General features: G+C 40.5%; 1 long non-coding RNA gene across 1 annotated transcript; it reads left to right on the forward strand.

Moving 5' to 3' along the window:
• Window positions 1–8,333: 8,333 nt before the first annotated feature.
• LOC148418683 (uncharacterized) lies at window positions 8,334–19,032 on the forward strand. The gene is made up of 3 exons (XR_015866608.1): window positions 8,334–8,476; window positions 9,200–9,309; window positions 18,866–19,032. It is a non-coding gene; the product is annotated as an uncharacterized LOC148418683 (long non-coding RNA).
• Window positions 19,033–19,677: the final 645 nt, after the last annotated feature.

Consider the following 19,677-nt stretch of genomic DNA (forward strand, 5'->3'; position numbering starts at 1 on the left):
GCCTATAATCAAGTTATTTGGGCCTCCGGGACGTTTTTTTTTTTTTTTGGTTTGTTTGGCTCTTGACATTTAAGTCGCACCTCCGCCAGCGCTCAGGTTTCCGCTCTTATTCGTTGTTTCCCCTTCGTCCGGGGCGCAACGGCAAAAGCGAGTACATTTCATCGGGTGTGGGAATCGGCTTGTCCATTCATGGGCCCCGCAGATAAGAATTCAGGTGCGACAGGTGTATTCTTGTCGTCGTCAATAGGGCTACGCCGCACAGGCATTGTCACGCTTCGGAGTCCCTTGAGCGTCTCACCAGAATAATGCGGCAAAGTGGCGCAGCAACCAGAGACCCTGTTAGGTGAGATGAGAGGAGACACCGCCCCACCGCACCCCCCGCCGCGACCGTTTTTTTTTTTTTTTTTTTTACCGGCTCTGCAACTATGTCGCAGGTGTTTAGCCCGTAGCAAGGCTGCAGTTCAGGTTAAACTGCAGGAACGCTGCCCCGCCTTCATACTGGGAACCAAAAGTGGCTGCCGAGTACACAGCGCCACACCTGCACACCTGCCGCTCGGATCACATGATTTCCCAACAAGAGCCGCCGCAGAATCTTGCCCAGAGGATCAAGTGCATTTAATGAGGATTTTATATGCTTTGGCTGCGTATCCCTCGAGAAGAATTCAATCAATAAATCATCACCGTTGTTAAATTAGTCAACAAACTCGACGAAAATGTTGGGGCAGAAATAACCCCAATTGGGTTGGGTCAAATGTTTAACACAATACAAATAATTAGGTCTAAATAATCTCAAATGGATCAAAAAAGTACCTTAACCAAATTTTTGGGCTGTATTTTTCCCCCGAAAAGTAAATAAATCCACATTCTAAGAACGATTGCCCAAAAAATAAACCATTTTGGGTCCAATTGGATCAATTACACCCAATATAAGGGAAGGGGTAAAAAAAAAATGGGTGCACCTACCTATTTGTGTTGGAAAAACTGCACTCTACAAATTATACAAATAAAACAATTTTGGTCCAAAAGGTAAAGACTTCTAATTTGGGCCAAGTAGACCGCACTCTAAAGCCGCACTCTAAAAATAGTCTGGTAAAAAATAACACAATTATGGTCCAAATTATGGTTCACTCTACAACCAGCTAGGACCAAAAACAACCCGGTTTTGGTCCAATTTGGGTCGACTAGACCCAGCGATCTAAAACAATTGTGTCAAAAATAACCACATTTGCGTCAAAATAAACAAACAACTTTCTAAATACAACGACTCGGAAAGTTGGATCAAGAAGTAAAAATGGGCTTATTTGACAGTTTTTAGGGTAGAAGATTGAAGGGTTTTGTTCACACAGGCTTTGTTTTGGTATACAGTAGCTACAATGCGCGAGGCTTGAGGCCATCTGCCATGCCTGCGCTGGTGTTATTATCACCAACCAGCCATTCTCACGGTAAAGGAATGTGCCCCCAGTCAACATATATGGACCCCCAGCAATTGGGGGGGGTTTCACTCTTTCTGTCTTTCAACAGTCCCATCAGTTCATCCTCTGTGTCCCCATCACCTTGTCCTCCACCCCAACTGGCCGGCCAGGAGCGCGGTCCCCTAGTTCCCACGTCGGAGATGTGCATCCAGGGCCCGCTTCCAGGAATCTGCTTGTGTCAAGCAGCAGAAGGTGCCCTACTTTCAAACTTCATTCTTCTCCCGGGAACTGCGTTGATAAAGGGGAAACCATTGGAGTGTGTGTATGTGTGTGTGTGTGTTTATGTGGCCAACTGTGAGTGGCGCTGAGGGGAGGGCTGCGGGATTATAAAGAGGAAGTAATGGGAAGTACACACTTGGTGACAAAACGTGAGGCATTCCTTTGCTGCCCCTCCCTGCTCCCCTATTTCCCGCTGCACTGTGGCAGGGCCCTGGGAAAATCAAACAGGTGGTTTAGGCCTGGCAGGAAAGCTGGCCGGGCCCGGGGTGGGCAGGCCTACAGCCTGCCGGGGGCTATCAAAAGCTCTTAGGCCCAGCTTTAGGCCGGCGCTCTGAATGGCCCCGGGCTTCATTATCATGTGAATTCTGGGAACGGCCCTGGGCCCCCAGTAACACCAGTGAGCTGCCCATATGGCGTTCGCTTGGCAACTGGGGAGACCCAGCAACAACCCCCCCCCCCCCCCCCCCCCCCCTCCATTCCAGCACTCTTGATATCAAAGGAGGACAAGGAAGCAGAAAACGGACTCGGCGTTCACTTGAGGGGAGGGGCCTTGGGGTTTAGACCACACAGAGGACCGCCGGACAGTCCTTGGGGACCCTGGATAACACGTTTACCCTCCGGGGCACTGCGGCCAGCAGATTTAACCATTCAATCGGTATTAAAGACACATTCCAGGACTCTCAAATCAGCGTCACGACTCAAAGCTTGAATAGATAAAGATCTCGCCGCCCTCTTCACTTCACTGGGGAACGACTGCCAGCCTCCCGATTTTCGATTTATCCCCCGGTATATTCGTATTCATAGGTTAGGGCTCAGCCATACCAGGAACCGAGAAGTTCCTACAGGTGTGTTGTGCATGTGCTCTATTCTTGGTCATGCGGCAACGACTTAATTTTAATACATTGAAACTGCCACATTCTGACCACATAGCATCTGCGACGATAACTACTACAATTTTAAATTTAAATACATTCAAACGGCCCATTCTCACTTCATAGCATCTGCAATGATTATCTATCTATCTATCTATCTATCTATCTATCTATCTATCTATCTATCTATCTATCTATCTATCTATCTATCTAGCAAGCTAACAAGCTAGCTATATCTATCTTGCTAGCTCACTAGCTTGCTATTTATATTGCTAGCTTACTAGCTTGCTATTCATCGTGCTAGCTCACTATCTACCTAGCTAGCTATCTAGCTATCTATTGCCCAAAAATAAATGAATATTATGTTCCATCGTATTATTACATAAATACAACAAACTACTGAATCATCTGCTTTCAAATCAGTAGTCGAGAATAATAGTTTGTTCAATTATTGTTCTATAGAGAAGTTACAATAAAATGGATAACAAAATAGCATGCTAAATTTTAGCCCTGTTATTTACTACACAACACTTTGAAATGTTGGATACAATTGGCCTAAGAAATTGTAACACATATGACTCGCTTTTGTGGGCCTCATGAAATGGTGTGATGGGTCGCATCTGGCCCCTGGACCTTGCGTTTGACACCTATATTGACGAAATTGCCACAGTGGTGCATTTGTTTGAAAAGAAAAGTGAATTTAGCGGGTTTGTACTATAAGGGTTATAAGCAAAAATTTGACAGAAAATTATTTTTTGTCATGTATACTCCGCACTGGAGTATAAGCCGCAGGTTGTGACATCAGATATTTTACGCAGAAAGATGGTTTATGGAAATTTCTTTCACTTAAATATCAACAAAAAAGCTTTAAGTCTCTTTCCTTTTTAAGGGTATTATTTGAAGGGTAGGGTGTAATCTCTATATTTTTCAATGGATTTAAACCATTCCAATTTCAACATGCTCAGTTCATTCTTGGTCATTTTATGTCATCCAATATCTTTCCAAATTACTCCAGTTTTATCATTCAGCCTTTACACATAATTTAATACTAATATTATTGCATTCAACTTTCTAACAGTTGACCTGTGCACTCATGTTTATCTTGTAAATCATGTTTTAGTTTTTGGAGAACTGTATTTTGCTCACTACTTAGTGATTTTATGTGTGCTGACATTTTTTTTTCGATAACCGGGGCATGGTCCTTGACTGCTTTTATTAGCAGGTCTACTAAGCTGCACCTTGCAGCTGCCAGATGGTTCAACATCAAGAGGGGAAAATGTTTTTTTTTCCACTGTCTGTCTTTCATAATAAATAGATAAAGAATACAATGTGATGATATGGCCATGGCCATTTGTGACCACTTGCACAGCTAATGAGATCTAATACTAAAGTTGTGTCAAACATTTTGACAATGAAAGCCCCCCCCCCCCCCCCCCAAAAAAAAAAAGACGAGTACAAAAAAGATTATTTATTATATTTTATGTATTGTATTATTATTAATAATTTTATAACATTGCATAAATATATCTATTTATATTTGGTGGAGGGGTGTGAAAATTTACTACAGTTTACTCAGCTGTATCATGTTGACGTTATACCTTATAATTATTACAAAAGATATTGAGCTAATACTCTGAGTGACATTAGCTATTAATGTTATCCTACTACATTTTCTTATACTATACTATACTTTATGAACACAGATAGAGAGCTAGCTACTGAGCTAGCTAGCGACATAGATGTTTATCTGTATGTTCTTGTGTTTGTATAGATAGATAACATTAGGTAGCAAGTGATAGATAGATAGATGGATGGATGGATAGATGGATGGGTGGATAGATAGATAGATAGATAGATAGATAGATAGATAGATAGATAGATAGATAGATAGATAGATAGATAGATAGATAGATAGATAGATAGATAGATAGATAGATAGATAGATAGATAGATAGATAGATAGATAGATAGATAGATAGATAGATAGATAGATAGATAAAGGCTCACTGAGGGACGCCATATCTACAAATTGGACCATGGCATAAATATGGCGTTTGACACCCCGATCCAATCCAACTTTCAGAATGGGTGGACTAATAGATTTTTAGTCAGTTAGCTTTACTTAAAAGCTGTCATTACAGAATCGTACAGGAAAACGAAGGCAACCGGAACCCGCTTTGCGTCGCTTTTAAGCCACGATAAATCACATATGCAACAGGTGTCCTCCAGACTATATGGTGTAGGAGCCCTTTCCTCTCCCTTCAAGCTTCCACGTATTGCTAGCGGCTGCCATGCGAAGTAAACAAGCTCATGAGTCATTTGCTTTTCCTGGATGAGGACACTTGTACAAGGGAGATGTCACTTAACAACGGAGCAGGAATGTTGCTCCGGCTGCTGCGCTCGGCCACCTGCGCTCAACTGGAGGAGGAGGAAGTGTGTTAAATGTGTCACATGACCTCATGCTGATGAAGAAACTTCGGATGACTCCGGCATTGTTCATTGTTAATAAGGTGTGTGCGTGTGCTCGCATCTTTTTCAGCTTCTTTAACTCGATCACATTACGTCACTGCGTTTAACTCATTCAATCCCAATGACATTTTTTTTTATGTTTTATAAGACTAAATGGGGGTCGAAAAGGGTCATTCTAAAGGAATAAAGTGTTAACGTAATGATTGCTATAGTAACCTAATGTGATCCGTTACTTTAGTACTTTAGTACCAAATATAATTAATTAATTTAGGACTTATTTACCTAAAGTAATCAATGAAAGATGATTACTTTAGTAATCTAAACCAAATCATTACTTTGGGGAACTTAAGTAATTACTTTAGTACCTACAATAATCTATCACTATTGCAACTTAGAGTATTACATTACATTACATTTGTGACCTTAAGTAATTGCTTTAGTATTTTAGTACCTAGAGTAATTTATTACTTTAGAACCTAATATAAATAATTAAATTAGGACTTATTTACCTCATGTGATCAATGAAGTAATGACTAGTTTATCATTCTAAACTAATCCATTACTTTATTGACCTTAATTAATTACTTTAGTACTGTACTTTAGTACCCAATGTAATGGATGAATTAAGTACTTATTTACCGAAAGTAATCAATAAAGTAATGATGAATTTAGAAACCTAAACTAATCTTAAACTTAAGTGACCTTAAGTAATTACTTTTGTACTTGATGTAATGTATTACTTAAGAACATAGTATAATGGATTAATTTGGCACTGTACTTTGGTACCTAAACTATTTTATTACTTTAGGCATAATCTCATGGAGTACTTTAGCACATATTTACGTTAAGTAATGAATTTCATAAAGTTTTTGATTAGGTGCGTACTCAATTCTTGACTCAATACAAATATTAAAAAATAAAAAAGAACGTCTGGACGACTAGAAAATGTTATAGTACGTCTTGGGGTATGTGAATGCTTAAAGGATTAGTTCATTTGTTTTAACATATTTAGCAGTTTATAGTTAATATTTTGTATTTAAGTAATTCAATACCAAAATTAATCTTCATGTACAATTAACACCCTTAAATACACATCTTTCTTCTTGCTGGCGACTGAAATGACGTCACCAGTAATCACGGCATGGGTAGTGACCAATCATGGCTCACCTTTTGGTCATGTGACATTCATAAGGTGACCCACGATTGATTGGTAGTTATCTGAGCCTTCAGTACTTTATGATGACATTTTCCAGTTGATGGCAAGTAGCAAAATATATGTTTTTAAAAATATTAATTGTACACGAATTTTTTTGTTATGAAATGAAGAAGACAAAATATGAAGAGCAAAATGGACAGGTGAAAGAGGTGAAAGAGACAAACTTAATTTTCAGGAACTCTGCTGGTGATTCATGCTATTACACACGCAGGCAGGAGTCCCCTCCCTCTGCAGCTGTACGGGTCACATGCGTAATATAATTTCACAACATCTTCACTGTCCTTGGAAATTCCTTTTTTTTTTTTTCAAACGTCCTCCTGTCAGTGTTCCAGCCTGAATGCGAGGCAGGTGCAGCGCTTAGTCATCTATCGCTTTTCCAAAAACTGTCCGCGTGCGTGCTTCAGCGAGCCGTTACTCAGCTGGAAAGTTCGGAGCAAAAGAGCCTTGCCAGATTGTTGTTTATCGCATCGTAGGCTTCACGCCGGCAGCGGTTTATCATCATGCCACTCATAACTGACTCGTTTTTATGTCAACAGCCAGCTGAGGGCTTTGCTCTTCAAGGATGACAACTGACTCAGCAGGATTCTTTTACTTTCTTTTTACCCCTTGTAAGAGGCCGATTAGGCATTTATGCTTGGGCCAGTGATGCTTAAATGAAGCTTCATGAAGCACTTGTGCTCTAGATGGCACGCTCGGAATCTCACTACATTTCCACTCCACTAGTGGGGCAAGTGGGAGGGTAGAAGCAGATAAAATCAATTGAGTGTGAGCAGCCAGAGGAGTTACTTACAGCCAGCAGCTTTTGTTAACCAAGATTGTACCACATTATTTTAAGAAGCAAGCAGAACGAACAGATGTCTGAATCTGTCCGTGTTCACAAACATGGGCATTAAGGTGGAGTTTATTCTGCGTTAAAATTTCTTCACTTCATCTGCTTTCAATCTGGAAGGTTGCTTTGTTCCTGTTGACAAAGGTTGACATTTGGGTCCATCCTTTCTCACACACAGAGGCATTAAGATGACATTTATTTTATGTTAAGAATTTTTCAAGCGCTTTAGTTTTTAATGTCCATCTATATCTTACTCTGAAAATGATTGCTTTTAATCTTGAAGGCCACGCTGTATTTCCATTTCCTGTTTTTACCTTCCCGAAAAGTCCTGTTGCATCAAACACGCCCTATAGATGTCGCCCTGTCACCCAATCACGCAAATGTGACTGCAATTCATATGTGTCATTTGTTAGCAATAATTTTTTCCCAAACCATGGAGGCCCGCAACATATGGATGAAAGAGACTCCCGAGCCGCAGGTTGCCGACCCCTGATCTAGAGAGTGTAAAAAAAAAACAAAAAAACACAAATGCTTCATCAAGCTTCATTTTTCCATCACCACCTTGACGCTCTCTAGTGGCCACACAACAATAGGTACTTAAAGGGATACTAAATTTATTGAGCTATTTTCACACAACAGCCGCACAATTTGAAGAGTTAGGAGCATGGTTTACAGACTTTAGGCTGAAGTAAATGGAGAGAAAAATGAAAGTTATATTTAGCCATTTTCAGCAGCAAAGCTTAATATTGAATATATGATTAATTAGATAACCAAATTATTGTTCATGTAAATTTAATAAAACACAGTCAACTCAATTTATGCATTTATTTGTTTATTTTAGGTATTTCAAGTATTTTTGGTATTCGGAAATTCTACGGAAAATTTGCATCAAATATTGAGTTTTCATTGGACGAAATTGCACATCGCCCTTTAATTACGAATGTAATTAAAATAAAAAAAAAGACATTTTTAAACTTAAATTTAAACTACTTAGGAGTACACTACTGTCTGACATGTTCTAGGTTTGAGACTTTGTCCAAACGTATCCAAAACATTAACTCATTAAAAACATTAAAAGCATTAACTCTCCCCTCTTCATGTGCGAAAATTATTTCCCTCCGTACAGCTTCATTGGCATTAACAAATTGCCTCTACACACAAAGCGTGTTTTCATTTACAAGCATGCCGAGCCGCTAGGAGGCAGTAGAGATTTTTTTAAAACAACTTTATTTAAAAAAAATGCAATTTACATTTTGCAATAAACAAGGTAAAAGAAAAAAGAAGAAGCCTGGTAGTAGATAAAGGAAGCGGGAGCACATTTTATACTTTCTCAAATCTCATTATGTCCACAATTTCCTCCAACGTGGAGCTGTGTGATTTTGCGTCAGAAGCAGAGCAGGTGAGCAGTCACCCACGGTAAACAAAAGCAAGAGCTGTTTGTCTAATCTAAGTGTGTAACTGACGTGTAAAATTCTTTATGTGATTATTATATGCAAACGCGAATATCCGTAGTTCTTGGACACCTACGTTTTCAATGAATTAAAAAAAAGGCGTGTGGAAAACAGTGCTGAACGCAGATAATTATTTCCTGTTTAAAAAAAAAGGACTCTGCCCCAGTTGGTTGTTGTTTGGTCATGTTTTCTTGTCCTTTGTGTCAGTTTCTCGTTTACTTTGATTGTGTCCACCTATGCTCATAAACCTGTTCGCCCGTGTCAACAAAATCAGGTCCCTCAACTAATTGTGGCTTGTCCAGGTGTTCATTGTTGTCTCGTCAGTTTGGCTTGTATTTTGTTGCCTCTTTCCTTTCAGTTCTTCTTGAATCATTGTCGTTGTCACCCGCCTTGTTTGCCATTGTCCACTGGTTGCATTCTGTCTTGTGCTTATTTTTGTTTATTCCTGGTTTTGGTTTGATACTTGAAAATCATTTTCTGATCTCATGAGTCAATCAATGTTAATTCACATATTTGATGTAGTGTTTTTCTAAACAAAAAAGTACTGATAAACATATCGGATCGATTAGCTGTGTCATTAAGAGTAGGAGTATTGTTGAAATCTGACAGCCATGTCTTGCCTCGACCATTTCTTAAATGTATTCCTCTCCTCGTATTTTGTTCCACTCCAGCTGTTATCCAGGGGAGCATCTGTGTGTTCCCACCCAAGATTACGTATACGTGTGTGTGTGTCGGCACAGTGATTCATCCCACAGCTGCCCCCCAACTGGCTCTGTAGTCGGTATGTTCAGCCTGCTCATTTGACAACAAGCTGCTTTCACTCATGGAAACTCCAAATTTTGCCAGGTTAAATTATCCAAGAAATGTGATTGTTTCAGTTTGATTGATCTGCGCTCATGTAGACATCAAACATGCTTTCATAATTATGAGTCATAAGCACGAACAAACATTTGATATATTATGACAACAGAGTATGTATTGCATACATTGTATTATAACGAAACCTTTTGGACATATTTGACACGTGTCCATTTTTGCAACTAACCTGTAATGCTAATTTCCTCATGGTCCATTAACCAAGCAGTTTCTCATGGGCAATGTAGTCACGTAAAGAGTAGAATTTGGAACGAGAACCAGACAGGAGAGAAGTGGAAAGTCGTCGTGCAAAAAAGCGAACTAACCGCAATGAGCGTCTAACACTCGGAAAGTATACAAAGAAACTAGACTCGTAAACTAGACTCAGAAAGTAAACTCAGTAACTAGATTAAAAAAAATAAGAAGGTAGCTTAACATGATCGCTTATTAATTGTCCCTGAGAATCTGGTGATTAAATACTGTCAGGCATCATATGTGACAAGACATTTTTTTTTCTTAATTGCATCAAATCAACACGCAAAACCACAGACATATTTTTGACTGTCTTGATGGCCCAATGACCTCCTCTGATGCGGGTTCCGTTTCCAAAGGCAAATACGTGACCATAGCAACCGCATAGCAATTGATATCACAAATTTGCTCATTTGTTCATGTTTTAATTGCTTCAAATCAATAAGTAAAAACCACAGAAATGTTGTTGACTGTCTTGATGACCCAATGACCTGCTCCGATGTGGCTTCCATTTCTAAGGGCAAATATGTGACCATAGCAACCGCATGGCAACCGATATCACAAAATGCGACTTTAGCTAATTTGCTCATTTTTTAATTGCTTCAAATCAACAGGCAAAACCACAGAAATATTTTTGACTGTCTTGACGGCCCAATGACCTGCTCCGATGCGGGTTCCGTTTCTAATGGCAAATACGTGACCATAGCAACCACATAGCAACCGATATCACAAAATGGACTTTAGCTAATTTGCTCATTTTTTTAAATTGCTTCAAATCAACAAACAAATCCTCTGGGAAGCATCTTTAACGGTCTTGCTGGCCCAACGAGCTGCTCCGACGCGGGTTCCATTTCCAATGGATGGAGACCACCTCTTTGATACAGCGATGCCGTTTGTGTCAAGAGCTGTATTCATTGTGTCATCATCAAGCATTCCACTTTCTAATCCTCCTTCACACGCACATACATCTCAAGCCTCTTGGCGCCAAAAGAGGCAGCAGGAGCAGCTTGAAAGAATAGAGAAGCGTCCACGCAACGGCCGGCCAGAAGCGGGAGAGGAGCCGAGCGAGAGAATGAGAAAACGAGAGGGAGAGACAGCATGGATTCTTTTCTTTGGGGCCTTAAAGACGTGTTTCCCTCAGATGTTGGCTCTTCTTCAGATGCTAATGGTTCACTCTTATTCCCGAGCCGGGCCTTAGCATAACAATGAAGTGGAAGTGAAAGAGCTAAACCTCTGCTTTCTTAAAGAAGCCAAAGCTGGGCTTTTCTTGTGGACTAATGCCCCCTTGGCTCTTTGTGCTCCCGGTGAAAAGGCCGCCCGACGCAAAGGCCAGGTGATCACAGAGTTGAAAAACGAAACTGAAACAAGGCACGCCGCTGACTAAAATGGCCGGGCTCGAAGTCATTATAGAAAAGCCCACGAAATGAGCGAACGCAGCGACGCCGGCCCGTAGCGCTCGCCCTCAAACGCGATGACAGATGTTTGATTGAATATTATCAGCTTTTGCTTTCAAAGCTGTGCTGAATTATGTCTGTTGGCGGAATCCAAGCCAAATGTTTTGACTGTGTGTTGCGGGCCGACTTGGAGACGAGCGGGTCCCATCTGAAAAGCACTCGCGGGCCTGAAGGATTTTTGGATGAACGGCGTTCTGACCTTGACGGGGCCTCGCCAGATACGCTTCTAAGGCCCCGATAGGCGCTGATAACAAACGCAGCGCATATGCTTTTTAGCCTTATCGTTTATCGGGCAAGAATGAGCAGAGGCAAAGGACATGCAGGAGGACACCGAGATACAGTACAGGTCGCGCTGGCTGCGCCGAGACACCGCGGCTTCGTCTTATCCGCCGTTGTGTGAAGTCAAAGTGGTCTCCTGTGTCATTCAGATGTCTGCGTTTTGCATCTGAGGTGAAGATGCACAGCCAGCGACAATGTGAAAATTACGGCAAAATAGAAAATCAATCTCATCTTTGTCAATATTTTCTTATGTTCGTATATCAGAAGATATAGATTTATTGCAGGTTAAGTTAAGTATGTTTCAGATTTCCCACTTTGTGAGCGGTCAGTGAATGCCTCCCCATTGTAACATTGAATGCGCTCGAAACAGTTGTTTTTCCATTACGTCGCGACACGGCTCGAGTTTTTTGTCATAAATACCTGAAGTTGCGCACAGTCCGTGTTCTACCAGATTTATGATCGTGTGTATACGCCAAAAGACTGCAATTAATAAACGAGTCAAATGGAGTACCTTTTCCATGATCCCTAACGGGTGCACTCATGAGCATAACTTTTACATGATCCTCTCAGTTTTAGTAGTATTCCTGTGTGAACTCGGACGTTGGTTCAGTCTACTTGCTTCTTTTATTTACAATAATGCCGTAACAACCTCAGCTAATACAAACTTCTGTTAGCTGCAACAGGCACTGCTAACAGCCAACTGATGTCCGCCTCCTAGCTTGTCCCGTTACGTTAATTAGTGTGAGTAAGAATAAGGCGAATTTAAAAATGTACATCTGTGCATCAAAACTGGGCTTATGTATATATATATATATATATATATATAAAATCTTATGGCCTTCATTTTTGAAAAAGCAAAGTATTTTGGTATTTTAATAGTGATGGTATTTTAATTTCTCAATCACATCAAAGTTGATCAAGCAATTGCTTATTGTTCATATATATTTTTTTAACTGCCTTTAACTTAACAGATGTTTATCCAGCATTTCGTTTAGGATGTTACAAGATTTTAGGGTGGTCGGAGATCCTGTAACAGCTGTTGAATCCCATGCTTAGATTAACAGGAATTTTTTTTGAAAAAAACTGTCATAAAATTACCATTAATAAGTTAATTGAGAATTTTTTTGTGGTGATTTCGCAATTTCCACTAAAAATGGGGAAAACATTTTTTTTTCTTATATCTTATTCACCAGTGTTATGAAAAAAATGCTATTGAAGCTTTAGTTGTAAATAGGTATTTTCAGTTTTGCATATTTAGAAAAGCCCCCCCAAAAATGTGAAAATAATAAACACTATTAATGCTACACACAACAAAATGTTAACATCCTCTCTGTGATCTTGACAGGTGGAAAAAAATTGCATGGTTAGAAACAAACAAAAAAAACATCTTAATGCGTCTCTAATTGGTCTGCGGGGTAGGCAAAATGGGGAAGCGGGCCTGCAGGCCATAATTTGGGGACCACTGGTCGACATGTAGCCGGGGTTCTTTTGCAAATGGATGGTAAATGTCTCTGCTTTGCCCTACCTACCTGCTACATTTTTTTTATATTTTGGATTTTTTTTTTATATATATTTTTTTTCGTCCGAATTCTCCGGATCTGCGTTTGTGTGTAGCAAACATAAACCAGAGATTTACGTGATCACTCTACGACACCACTGCCACCTAGTGGCTTGGCATGCTTGTAACAATAAATACCCCCCCCCCCCAATTTTCAGGTTTTCCTCAAATAACACCTTTGATGTTCCCCCCTCCTCCCTCCAAGCTTGCTCCCCTCATCCCCTTTTCATGCAAATGACGTGCGTCCAGGTGCAACAAGTGAGGAAGTTAGCACCTCTTCAATACAGCCACATATTCTATTTACATGCAAAACGACGGCTTAGGTGGTAAATATGTGAACACAGGTGTGTGAAGGGGTGGGGGGTGGGGGGGGGTGCTTGTTTTGTTGCCACCAGAAGCACTAATCTGTTTGTCCTTATGTTCGTTAGCTCACAGTTAAATTGGCGTAATGTGCGGGGAGGAGCGTGAACGCCACATTTCATATTCTATTGTAATAAATTACAGAAGAAGAATGAAAACTGCTCCACTCGGCAAAAAAAGAACATTCAACCCTCCCAAACACAAGGCAGTGTTTACTTGTGTTGAAATGAGCAATTTGCGCGTAGGCTGAAGGAAATGGTCGGCGGCGGCACCCGATGTCATTTCAAGTGGAACGCCTGGCGCCACGGCATCAGGCGCATCACTCACTGGTGCCAGCCGGCTTTTTCTAAGCGTTGCCTAAATGACACACAGCTGGGCGGCATGGAGACACATGTCACCCACCGCTCGGCCTAATCTGGCCCTCCCTCCCACTTGTCGGTTTTTGCCTCCCTTTTCCTCCTCTCTCACACTCTTTAGCCGGGCTGCCTCCCTTCCTCCTCCCTCAGAGGATCCAGACTTCGTGGAGCCCGTACTGCAAGAGGAAAAAAAAAACACTTCCTGGAGCTGGTGCTCACTTCCTTTGCTTTTTGTGCAACTTCCTGTGCTGTCGCTGTGATCATGCCGGTTGGAGCTGACTCTCTGGGAGCGACATCCTGATGCACAGACAGCTGCGCAGATAATTCTCTCGTTCTGCTTTTGTCAGGACTTTTTTTTCTCTTTCAATCTCCAGGGACTTGATTTTTCCCTCTGTACTGTATTTTCCATTTGTGCTGTGCAGCAGGTTTTATTCGGCAATGCCAAATGAATTATATCATTTATTCTAAAGAGTGGACAAAGAGACAGCATTATGTGCAAATGACATTACTTGGATTACCTACAAGCAGCGTTTCGCAAAAGAGGGTACATGAGATTTTAGCAGGGTTTCTGAGGGTATCTGAAAATCTAATGTCTTTTAATGCTGAGTGAGTTAAAAATGAGTTAAAAAAGAATGCCCACATCTGAATGTTACACAACTGTTTTTATTTCCACTGAATACAGTTCTCTGTCATACAATGAAACAGTGATAAAGATGGACATTTTTTTCTCCTTTTCTCCCATGGGACGAATGTTCATTTAAAAAATTCACTCAAAAAGTGTACATGTGTGAAAAGTCTACACGAGATTTTAACTCATTGAAAGACGTATTTTTACTTAGCTTTGTGAGTTTAGGCAAACAATCCGAGGTATTTATTTTTTTATTTATTGCATCAACAAAATGTGCAGGACAGCAAAAAAAACAAACAAACAAAAACTGTTGTTTATTGTTGAGAGATGAAAATTCCAAGGAATCAAACAACATTAAATGAAAACCGGTCTCGATTCACTCATTTCGTATCACTTATTTCTAATTTAATGACTCTGAATGTATTTTGATACATCTAAAAAAATGTTTTTATGGGACACTTATTTTCAAATCAAGAGCAAATCAATTGGAACATGAAGCAACTTGTGTACCACAGAGCATTTTCTTGATCGTAAACAACAAAGCACCAGCTTCCATAAATATACTTTATATTTATGATATTTATTGTGACTGATGGCAAAGTACTTCATTTTAAGGGTTTTTATTTCTTCCCCATCCAAAGTGCTTTGGGCTGGTTAGGGGGCACTTGGCTGCAAAAGGTTGAGAAGGGCCACTTTGCATTGAGGTCTTACCACTCAGAGTTCCATTTTTTTATAGCTGTTATCCTGGTTAATTTATTCCGGGCTGACGACAGCAAATGAGAGTGGAACGGCTGGCCACCAGGATTTGGGCATAGAAAGAATGCAGTCACATGACAAAAATGTGATAAACAACTTTACAAGTGTGATGACTTTGCCCTCTAACGACAAACCCTATAATTATCCAAAAGTTATAATTGCGCAGCTTTACACAGGCGTAGATGTAATACAACGGCTTACTATGGAGTGAAATGTTTTTATTATTTGTTTTTACTTTTGTGCTTTGCTGCACTTTCTGTTTTAAACTGTCATAAACAGTTATGAAATGTTCCACCATGTGTATAATATCAGCATATTCCTTAAAATGACTGTCGTTTACAATAAGTAGGGCTGTAAAGTATCTTCAAAGTTATTTACAAAAAATGACGAGAAGTTTGCACCCACAGTTAGCATAGCTACTTTTGGTTCTACTTCTCATTTGTAATGCAGGTAGTGTTGGATGACCTGTGGCACCATGGTGCCTCTTACAGGTTAGTCTCGGTACTACGCCAGACACTTATTTTTTAATGATGGCCAAATGAAGCTTCATGAAGCATTTGTGATATTTTTTTGACTCCTAGGTGGCACCAAAGAGGCAGTGGAAATTTAGCATTCATGTTTTAACCAAGCGCGCCATCGAGAGAAGTTAAAAAAAAATAAGAATCACAAGCACTTCATGAAGCTTCATTTTCCTATCACTGCTATATTCATCTGCTATATGATAAAGAGTAGCCTAAGCTAGCATGCTAACGTTCTCGAGCTAACTAGCTTAAATGCTAATTGCTGTCTGATAGTTATCACCATTCCTCCACAAATGGTTGAATTTACTCAATTTTATTTTGTAAAGTAGTTGGCCTTTTAGTTTGTTTGAAATGTTTGAATCATGAGTCAGGGTGATTTGGGAACTAATGAGATCTGAGTTATACAAACACACACACAAAACAAACAAACAAAACACTCATTATTTAAAGCAACGCGTAAAAACAAAACCAAACTTGTGTGTTGTTGTTGTTTTTGGAATAAACATAAAAGATGACAAACAAGAATTAAGGCGTATTGACTGCTGAAACTGAAGTTTGGCCTCAAAGATTTTTTTGACTTTAGAGGTTTACTCTCCACAAAATGTTTCGATCGCATGGCTTCAATGAGAAGATCTAAAAGTCAATCCTGGGTTTCGCCAAAAATCCTTTCTGAATTTCCCTGGTGGCTTGAATAGTTTACAAAAATACATCTGTCAATTGCTTTTGCACGCTTGCTGTGTTGACTTGATGGATTGTGTTTCTGATTGTTGTGCACTTGGGTCATCTTCGTTTTCACGTGGCAGTTATTAAAACATATTCAAGATGGTTATGATGTGAACAGGGCCTCGGAAAATCTCAGGATGGACTCAAATAGGAGGCCTCGCTGGATGTGCGGGCCGAAAAAGCGACGTGAGGATTGAGAAGCGTCTGTTTGACTTGAGACGCCGCTCTGTCTGAGCTCTCACTTTTTCCCCATCACCTACCGTCCGTGAATGTTGTTTTAGTTTAGAATAGAACAATTACACTTCCTGACACCCGCTGCAGCATATGTTCACCTTATGTCACTCCCTCACCGTATGTTCTTTTTGGGCCAGGAGTGGGGATATGCTTGCGGGGAGGCGACAGAGCAGGATGGGCCCAGACATGGAAAGTCTATCCTATAGGCTTATAGTCAGATGGTGCCTTTGAATAAATGGTATCCTTTATGCAGTGGACTTGATGCACCTTGGAGCACCCCATAACAGGAACAGTAAATTTATTTTCAAATTAAGAGCAAACGAACTGGAACACCGGAAGCAACCGTTTGCTGAATTGTATAATAGGTATCTAAATGTAATAAATACATAAATAAAAATTCCCGTTCATTTATTGATCGATTGAGTGCCATTTGTTTGTTATGTTTAATTATGTTTTATTTTGGGGGCCGCTTTGATTCTCCATTTGGTGCTTGGCTGAAAAAAAATAGGGACTATATCATTGAAAAAACTTCAAGAACTATGACATTATAGGAGGCTACAGACTTCTTTTTGCATGACGGCTTTTTCGAATGACCTGTTAGGGTCAACAAATAGTTGCAATGGACGACTGGTGTTGTTTCATCTGAATGCTTATTGTCAAGTCTCAGGAGGTTGTGCAGCTGTCAAGAGTTTGGATTGCCTCCGCAGATTGCAATCAACATGTCTTCAATCTGAGCAGTTCCACACAGCAAAGAAATAACGGCGTGATAGCAAACATGTCAAGATTCCGCCGAGCGATAGTAATATTTAGTAACAACCTCTGCTTGGCTCTTTCACTTTCCAAACTTTGGAAAAACAACGGGACGACTGATAGGATCAGAGCAATCTCCTTGGAAGTCTGTCATAATTGAAGCTGTGTAGTATTTAGCGCCCGTGCGCAGGGAAGGTGAGCGAGACACGTCCTGATCCCTGTGCAGGCATGGCCCGCATGCTTCAGCGTGGATGACTACTGAGTGACAGGCGGACATGGCAGCTGACGTTTGCACACGTCCGCCGCTTCCTGAGATGCAGCTTGGCTCAGCTGTGCGGCCCCAAGGGGCCCCGCGTGGCAGCGTGCTAAGTACGCACAGGAAGAGGTGGCATCTGAAATAGCAATGACGCTTTGTTTGTTATTTCTTAAATCTGGGGAAAGTTTTGCACGGCTGTTTTGTATCCAAAGATCACCTAGATCCAAGTCATGAAATATTGCTTGAGTTTATTTACGGTTCTTATACCGTATTTTTCAGACTATTGTTTTTTTCCGTACTATGAGGTGCACCGGATTATAAGGCGCACCTGCAATGAATGGCCTATTTTAAAACTGTTCATATGTAGTGCGCACCACATTATAAGACACATAGAATAGAAGCTACAGTAGTGGCTGGGGTTGCGTTTTGCATCCACTTGATGGAGCTGTGCTAAAGGGAACATTAACAAAATGATTAGATGTTAGGCAAACTTTATAAACAGACCATCAGAAATGAAGAATAAAGATGATTTGTGGAAAGTAAGAAAAAATACCTCATGATTACATTAAATGACTGTTTAGATCAATGCTAAGATGAATCAAGATTTTAAAAGGATATATTTATGGTTCAATCAAATATTAAGCCTAATTTTTTAATCAAATTGCAACCAAAGAATGTCAAATATATTGTTTTGTTGATTTAAAAACAGATTCTGGATTTAGTTTTATAAAATTGAGCTTTCTTTTACAAAAACTCATAGTTTTTGTGCTTTGTCACCATATAAATTCCTTCAAAATTGGAGCATATATAGCACATCAAAATTTCAACAGGGGTGTTATAAAAATTTTATCCGTTAAAAAAAAAAAAACATATACCTGAAACACAGAGGTAAAAACGAAAGAACTTACATGGCCAGTAAGTTATTTTTTTTCATCTCCCAAAAATGATAACGTAACCCCTAACCCAAATACGGTAGTTTTATTACTTTTTACTGCTAAAAAGAGCTAAATAAGTTTCCCTTTAATTACAGTTATGCATTGTTCACCACAGCTGCAGTTTGCTGCGAAAGGTGGCAATTCATGTAGAAAAAGGAGCAGTTTCCGCATAATGTTTCGAACACGTCTTTAATTAACTGGAAAGCATTAACTGGCAATCTAGAATCAAGCGGGGTATATGTTGTTGGGTTTTTTTTTCATCCAAAAAGAGATTCTTTAGGAAAGCCCATGGATGACTGTGTAATGATCTCGAAATAACCTAAAGCCCCTTTTTTCCCTCTCTTTTCTGTGTCCTCCCTCCCTCCCTCCTCCCCTGGCTGTCCTTTTTTTCTCCCCTTTTGGGAAACATGCCTTTCCCAGCTGCACAGCCCCCACAGCAAGAGGCCAGGCCAGGAGCACAGCTGGCCAGACTTGGTGGAGCCAGTCGACAGGCGCATGGAGCGCAGCCCGCCCAGGGCCCGCTTCCTCCACAAACATGCCCAGGTGTGGGGCCTCTGAGCTGGGCTTCTGATCTCTAAACAGCACAGTGTGTGTGTGTGTGTGTGTGTCTTGTAGGGAGGGATGATAGGATGAGGGATCAAGAAGGCAAAAGGGGGGATATGGTGTGTGTATATGTGTGTGTGAGCAAGTTCGGAGGGGGGGGGGGGGGGGGTCATCCCTGCCGAAGCTGTGTCAACATTGTGTGTTAATGTGTTTGAGTATGTGCAAATGTATCTGCATGTGTTTGCATTTCGGGAAGCGGGGGTCACCCCTGGGGTAGACAGTGGGCAACAACAATTACCGCGGCGCTGGAGCTGAATTGTCTCGGAATGGTTCGTGCCGGCCCGCGGTGGCCTCGTGCCAAGATTGTGTGTAGTTACATTATGGAGCTAGGATACTTCGGCTATAGTCGTCAGTGGCACCCCTGAAATTTTTTTTCATTGCGGTGGCGAGGTGATATTTAGGGGGAAAAAAGCCGGAATTTCGGGATATCATTTTCCTGTCATCATTTTATCGGTCCGGCCTACTTGGGAATAGATTTTCCTTATGCAGCCTGCAAGCTGAACCCTCTCACTATGATCCCCCCCCCAAAAAAAAAACAAAAACAAAAACAATTTATGACATTTATTATTAGTTTATAAGTCAAGTATACTTTGTTCCAAAGGTATTTTATAATAATACATAATAATAAT

This window comes from Hippichthys cyanospilos, chromosome 9, assembly GCF_059441005.1.
Source record: "Hippichthys cyanospilos isolate Australia breed blue-spotted pipefish chromosome 9, RoL_Hcya_1.0, whole genome shotgun sequence".
Lineage (NCBI taxonomy): Eukaryota > Metazoa > Chordata > Actinopteri > Syngnathiformes > Syngnathidae > Hippichthys > Hippichthys cyanospilos.